The 7,943-nt window shown below is 43.1% G+C and overlaps 1 long non-coding RNA gene across 1 annotated transcript; it reads left to right on the plus strand.

The window, feature by feature from the left end:
• LOC122030062 lies at positions 1 to 1,300 on the plus strand. The gene is made up of 3 exons (XR_006125300.1): positions 1 to 632; positions 756 to 894; positions 1,147 to 1,300. It is a non-coding gene; the product is annotated as an uncharacterized LOC122030062 (long non-coding RNA).
• The last annotated feature ends 6,643 nt before the right edge of the window (positions 1,301 to 7,943 follow it).

Below are 7,943 nucleotides of genomic sequence, written 5' to 3' on the forward strand. Positions count from 1 at the left end.
TGTTTAGGATACCCGTTTAAGTGAGGAAAAGTTTTATTATAAATACATTTTCCTTGTTTTTCTTATTTCCCCTAAACGTTTTTTTTCCGTTCCCCAAACCCGCGCCCCCTTTTTCCTCACCGATCCGTGCCCTACGAGCGCCGCCGCCGGCCAACCGACGCCGCCGCCCTTTCTCCATTGCCTCGGTCACCACAGCCGACATCAGAACCCTAACGCCGAGCCTTCTTCGCTGCCCTAGCACCGACGCCCTGCCAAACAGCCATTGTGCCCGAAGATCTGCAACACCGACTGTCGCCTTGTTCCTTGCTTGAGCAGCCAGTGATCGCCGGGATTCTCCTCACTGGTGTCATGCCGTAGAGCTGATGCCACCACCGTCGTCATCCCAGCAGCCGCGAGTCCTTCTGCCGGCGTCGCGTAGCCTTCTTCCCCTCCTCAGCCGCAGATTCGACCCGACTTTGACCTTGCCATTGAGTGTCCTATTCTTCACCAACCACAGACCAGTGCCGAGCTATATGCTTGATTTATTGTGCCAAGCCGTGCCTAGCCGGACCTTGGAGGGAGTTTGGATTGAAAATTCACTGGCATGTGAAATGTGAAGGTTTTAGATTTGAATTGGAGATTTTTGATTCAAGGTAAACTATGTATATTGTTTTGGTTGATCTCTTGTTAGTATTAGGTTGATATGGATTGGTAACATATTATATTTGAGATGTTAATATGTGATAACATGACTAATGAGTAATTAGTTGTCTTAGGTTGGAATTTCAGATGTGATTTGAGGTGCGGATCGTCGATGATTTACATTGAGGGCGGTAGCTTCGTGGTTGCTCCGACTAGGATTTTCTGACCACCATTTCTCTGACTGCGAGGTGATAAAAGGATACTCACTATTGGGTAAGTTTAGTTTGATTCATGATGGTTATTTGGTGGTTGGTTGGTTCAGATGGATGATGGTTGAATTGGGTTGATAAAATGAATTGTATTTAGTTGAGATTGTTCTTGAGTTATAACAAATTGGGATCACTTGGGATTGATTCAAATTGGGTTTCCTTAATCGAAAAGGAAATAGGTTTATTTATTTGGTCCTGATCTTCAGTTAGCTAAATGATACTTGTTAGAGTAGCTAAATTGAATATTTGTATGCAGGACCCTGATTACGGGACGATTGTTCTGATGTGAGGATTGTTTATCACAGACTACAGTTAAAGGCGGGTACCTCTTGACTTATCTTTTATGATATTATCATTGGATATGCATAGTATTTTATAACTACAAGCAATGAATATGTTCGTCTTTGGTATGTCACTGTTTGATATCCATAGCATGTTAGGTTTGTCGCTTGTTATGTATTCGTGCTTATATCTCGTGAATTGTTACCATGAGTATCTTATTGCCATGAGTACTCTATTACCATGAGTATCTTAGTTTCTAGAGTGACATACCATGCTCTACTGAGGATAGGACTAGGTTCTGGATTTTTGTTTCTGGCATGTGTATCTAAATTATTTGATACTTAGATTTTTGTGCCATATCAGATTTGTGTACCTCTATTTGTATATCATATATGATTCGGGTGTTTAGACCCTGATTCTTTGATCTGTGTATATTGTTGGTACATATGCTATGGAAGAGGGATATGATTAGGGTCTAGGTTGTTATACCTTAGAGGACTTGTATACCCTAGATCCGTGGATTTGACCTACTGATACTGTGGTACCCATATTATATATATATGGATTTTTCTATGCTGATCAGGATATTCCATACTTATTATGTTCAGGACATAGGTTTTTGATATTCTATCTGACCTGTGTACTATAGATTTTGGTATGTGACCATCGCTTTTACAGTACCCATTTTGTATATATGGATATGGTTATGTTGATCAGTTTTTGTTATGCATAGTGGCATGCATTATGATTGCATGCTGTGCGATTGTCGGCTCTACGATGGTTGAGCCGATCGTTAGTTATATGTACTGCACACACTAGTGGTATATCGTGCGGTGTGTGGCGGTTCTGTGTTTGGCTCCGTTGGTCGTATGACCAGTCGTGGTAGCCGTGATCGATTCCGCTTCTGTTTGCTCACCGGCATTTAGTGTAGGTAGGCCGTGACGGTGGACTCTGTTGGCTCCGTTGGTCGGTGACTCTGGTAGCCGTGAGATACCTCCCGTCGCAGTGTGTCGGGAGTTGAGGCATCGAGCTCCCCATTTATGATTTGGGGTCACGGGCGAGTACTCGACAAAGATCTCCGTCCACTCGGTCACTCATCGAAGCGATGACGACAGAGTGCACGTTGTCGCTACCCACTCGGTCTCACCATTTGAGTGTGAGATGGTAGCGTCGGGGGTGACCGACGCATCATTAGCATCATATGCATTGATGTATTTATATTCTTATGATGTGTATTGAGTCAGTTGAGTTTATTTTGGTGTTGTATTGTTCAGCATGTATAGGATTATTGACACTTTCGGTTTGACGACCCTTTTGTCTGGATAGGAGTTCCTGGTGAGTACAGCTTCCTCAGTTACCTTTCAGTTTTGCATATTCCCTATATATGATTAGGAAGCTGTATTCCATGTTTGTTGCTGTTAGATATATCTTACTACTCATGTCCATTGGTATTCGCTGAGTTGTTGAACTCACTCCCGTGACCAGGTTGGTTATGGTGTCGCTTGGAATATCCTGTCTGCTGGTCCCCACGTCACATCAGAAGACTTATCAGTTTCACGTATGTTTTGTTTGTTTATGTATCAGTTTGTTTAGCTCTGTACTCCGGTTTTATTTTTGGAGTATTGATGTTGATATGTGGTATTTTGTATTTATGTTATTGGTTGTGTAAGTCTAGCCGGCTAGCAGTTTTGTGTTTTGGTTTTGGTACAGCCGAGTGGGCTGCTTTATTTTTAACTGCGTGGTTGTGTGATGTTGATTTGATATTCTTGTTTATTTTCTTTTATTGATAATTCGGTTTTTCTGTGTTCTTGGATCGTACAAGTGTCGTACAGGGGAGATGCTGCCGAAATTTCTTCGGACAGAGACTCCTCCGGGGCGTGACAATTTAGTGGTATCAGAGCAGGTATACGATACTTTCTATGTGTTTTGGATTTTTGAGATTTATCTGATATCAATTTATTTGGTATCAGAGATCGACTTACGTGTCTTATTTTTTCGGTGTTTCGGATTTTGTGTTTTGGTCTTCTCGATGTGACTTTTTTTTGGATTTTGGGACCTGGCAGCGACAGGACATCTCCAAGCTATAGGAGGTATGTGGTATACTGTTATCCTACATTTGTGTTAGTATATGCACTGTTGACTATTACTGTTTATGACCTGTATTAGCACTCTTTTCTGGTACCTGTCTAGTTGATATAGCATATATTTTATGTATTAGGTTAGCCACTGATGATGATCGACCTTGATAGAGATTAAGGGTTACAGTTTCTGGTGATTTATCATATCATACACTAGTAGTTTTTAGCTTATGTTATTACTAGTTGGTTAGCAGATTGAGGCACATACCAGCCTCTGCTTTTAATAGCTAGGTAGTGGATAGTATTTATATCTTTATGTTGACCTAGCCAGTAGTATACCATGTTATCTTAATTAATTTCATCAGTAAATATTGATTTACTCTTGTTAGATCAGTCAGTAGGAGTCTGATTTACACTTATTGATTTGGGTAGTCGTATATTGATATACCTTAGTTGCTTGTGGAGGATTAAGGTATTCTTGATTAGTTAGAAGATGATTGGTTTAGTTTTGTTGGGTTGATCAGTAGAGGACAATTATACTCTATTTTTAGATGTTCGAATCTTTTGATTTTTCGTGCTTAGTTGGATATTATGAGCACATTGGAGTACATGATTGTTACTGATGTGGGAAAAGACTGAATTATCGTATATCATTGTGGATTTTGGTCAGTCTTTAGAGGATTGATTTATCCTATTCCGTGGGTACCTTAAATTTAGACTGTATGTACCTTGTAGGATAACTTAGAAGGTGGAGTAGGGTTTGTGTGGTAGATTGGATTTAAAATATGTTGATTATGCATATTTATGTGGCATGTACATATGTGTTTGGTGTGGTATCTGAGGCATCTTGTTGATTATGTGTGATTTGTGAATGCACTTGGGTTTTAGTATGCCTTATTGGAAGTATATGTTGATTATACTCTTGGCATATGTGTATATTTGTCATGTGAGTATTGTTTGAGGGGTATTGTTGATTTTACCTACGATGATATATGCACACGGGTTCGGTATACATTGTTGGAGGCATCACGGTGATTTATACCTATGTTGTGAGTATTTTTTTGGTGTGTACTAATTGGAGGATTATGTCGATCATACATATGTTGTGTGTGCACGTATGTCAGATGTATGGTTGGTAGCATCATGATGATTCTACCTATGTTAAATGTAGAATGTTAAATGTCTACATTATGATATTGGTTGTTTTACCCTATCAACTAATTCTCCCATTAGTGGGTGACCGACCCACTAGGAGAATGATAGAGTTGACTATGGATTTGATTTGCTTACTGGGTGGTTATACCCTAGGCTACCCACAGTGATCTGTGGTAGAGAGATCTTGTGCAGTCTCTAGCTAGATAGTTAGGTACTTTGGGCACTCTTGTATTGTTGTGGTAGAGCGTAGCTCCCACATGTTATGGATCGTTTGTGGTGGAGCGTTGCTCCCACATATGGAGGATTTCTTGTGGTAGAGCGTTGCTCCCACATATGTGGTATTTCGTGTGATAGAGCATTGCTCTCACACTGGAGGTTCTATTCTTTGGTGATTATATATTGTTGGTGATTAGATCTGTTTATTGTTGAGGATCTTATTGTTAGGAATGTCTGTGATACGGACATTATGTGTCTTGGTTTTACCATTAGTTCTTGCGGTGCCCTAGATGTTATCATGGACTCGATGATTTGGGTATCCCTGGAATGTTTGGATCGGTTTCCATTGACTTTGTTGACGATGTTGTGATCTATTTCGGATCCGCGGTGAGTCACGTACACCACCTTTGCTTAGATCTAGAGATGTTTCGACGAGAACATCTATATGTGATGATCAGTAGTGCTTATTTGAATTGTCTTATGTGATGATGATTAGGACACGGGGTCACCAGTAGGAGTATACCGTGGTTCCACAGGAGATAGAGGTTGTTACCGTTAGGAGCAGCCGAAATCAGTGTAGGAGATCCGCAGTCTTTTGTGACTCGCAGGATATTACAGACCTTTCGTCGAGGGTTTCTTCCGCATAACTATGCTACTTTCACGCGTGACCATGAAAGGCGTGAAGTTTACTTGGACTGAGGATTGCAAGATCAGCTTCTAGGAGCTGAAGCGGAGACTAGTGTCGGCTTTGATTTTTGGTTTTACCTTATGAAGAGGACGGATTTGTCCTCTACACCGACGCGTCTCTACAGGGTTTGGGCGCTATTTTGGTGCAGCACGACACGGTAGTCTTCTATGTTTTTCGACAGTTGTAGAGCATGAGTAGAACTACCAGTATATGACTTGTGGCTGGCCGTCATTATTTTGTGTCTTGAAGATTTGGCAGCCTTATCTATACAGCGTTACATTTGAGATTCTCACGGACCATGAGAGTCTCAAATATTTGTTCACTTAGAAGGAACTTAAATCTCCGACAGAGGAGATGGATGGAGTTCCTGAAGGATTGTGACTGTACGATTGACTATCACCGAGGAAAAGCTAATGTGGTTGCCGATGCATTCAGCAGGAAGTCCAGAGGGACTTTAGCTTGCCACCGGGTTGTGGCTACAGATAGAGCAGGGTATTCTTGTTACCATGGTTGCTCAGTCGTCGATCAGGACGAAGATTCGAGAGCCCTAGGCTGTATTTGCTGGTTATTTGTAGTCATATAGCTTCCGGGTAGCAGACCGAGTTCACACGAGACGAGGAGGGTATTATATACTTCCGAGGTAGATTATGCGTACCTCAATCTCATCCGGTCTTATAAGAGTTACTTCCGGAGGCTCATAGCTCATGATTTGCTGTCCACCCAGGCAGTACCCGTGTGTACCAAGAATTGAGATGTTTCTATTGGTGGAACGACATGAAGGAAGACATCGCAGATTTTGTAGCTAGATGTTTTGCCTGTCAGCAGGTGAAGGCTGAGTATCAGAGACCTGCCGGGTTACTTCAGCGGATTCCTATTCCTGAGTGGAAATGAGAACATGTCACTATGGACTTTGTGGTGGGATCATCGAGGACACGACGAGGCCCTGATGCGATTTGGGTAATCGTTGATCGATTAACCAAATCCGCGCATTTCTAAGCGATCCGGAGGACTGATTCCCTGGACTGATTGGCAGATCTATATTATCGGGAGATCATCAGATTACATGGTGTTTCTTTGACTATCATTTTGGATAGAGACCCCTGGTTCACGTCTCATTTTTTTGACAAAGTCTGCAGCAAGTCTTGGGCACGCAACTCTGTTTCAGTACAACTTTCCATTTGCAGACAGATGGACAGTAGAGTGGACCATTTAGACTCTAGAGGACTTGTTGAGGCTTGTGTATTGGATTTTGGAGGCAATTGGGCGAATCATTGGCCATTGGTAGAGTTCGCCTACAACAACGGGTTGCATTCGACTATCCTAATGTCACCGTTGAAGTGTTGTATGGTAGGCCTTGTCCGACACCCACCCTCTGGGATGAGGTTGGGAAGGCTCAGTTGTTGGGACCTCATAGGGCTCAGCATGAGGCAGAGTTGGTCCGTACTATCAGACGGAGGATGTATAGGCGTAGGACCGCCAGAAGGGTTATGCAGACCGGAGTCAAAGACTTTTAGAGTTCTCCATTTGCGACCATATATTTCTGCGAGTTTCATCCACGAAAGGGGTGAAGAGATTGACCTCAGAGGTAAGCCAGCTCCGCGATACATTGGATCTTTCTAGATCTTGGAGAGGATTGGAGCGGTAGCTTACTGGCTAGCACTGCCACCGTCTTTGGTGGGCGTGTACTATGTATTCCACGTATCTATGCTGAGAAGATACGTACCCGACCGATGCATTGTGCTGACAGATATATTAGTTCCCGTTCAGCCTGACGTCACTTATGAGGAGGTTCCGGTACGGATTTTTGACCGGAAAGAGTGTCAATTGCGGAACAAGACTATCTGGCTGGTTAAAGTCGGATGACAGCATCATTAGGACGAGGAGGCTACTTGGAAGCTCGAGGATACTATCCGAGCTCGATACCCCCATCTTTTCACTTGAGGTATTTGATTTGTTTATCGTTCAGCATTTATGCTTTATATCTGTTGTTGATACTTGCTGATGGTAGATAATGAAATTTTGGGACCAAATTTTTATTAGTGGGGGAGAATGTAAAATACCGGAAAAATGTCGGATAACGATAGGGGAATTTTCCAGAAATTTTAGGAATTTTCTGGGAATTTTTCGGAGCACGTACGCCGGGTTTTGAGGGGACAAATTTATGGGTACGAATAAAGCCTGTTTAGGATACCCGTTTAAGTGAGGAAAAGTTTTATTATAAATACATTTTCCTTGTTTTTCTTATTTCCCCTAAACGTTTTTTTTCCGTTCCCCAAACCCGCGCCCCCTTTTTCCTCACCGATCCGTGCCCTACGAGCGCCGCCGCCGGCCAACCGACGCCGCCGCCCTTTCTCCATTGCCTCGGTCACCACAGCCGACATCAGAACCCTAACGCCGAGCCTTCTTCGCTGCCCTAGCACCGACGCCCTGCCAAACAGCCATTGTGCCCGAAGATCTGCAACACCGACTGTCGCCTTGTTCCTTGCTTGAGCAGCCAGTGATCGCCGGGATCCACCGGTGCCACGTCGGTCGTCGCAACCGAGGCTGTGCCCTAGCCTCTCCGCACATCGCCAGCCCTGGATTTGATTCGCCCGACCTCCCTTCCCTCTGTGGTGTCCCATCTTCACCAACCAC

The sequence above is a fragment of the Zingiber officinale genome, chromosome 10B (assembly GCF_018446385.1).
Source record: "Zingiber officinale cultivar Zhangliang chromosome 10B, Zo_v1.1, whole genome shotgun sequence".
NCBI classification, from domain to species: domain Eukaryota; kingdom Viridiplantae; phylum Streptophyta; class Magnoliopsida; order Zingiberales; family Zingiberaceae; genus Zingiber; species Zingiber officinale.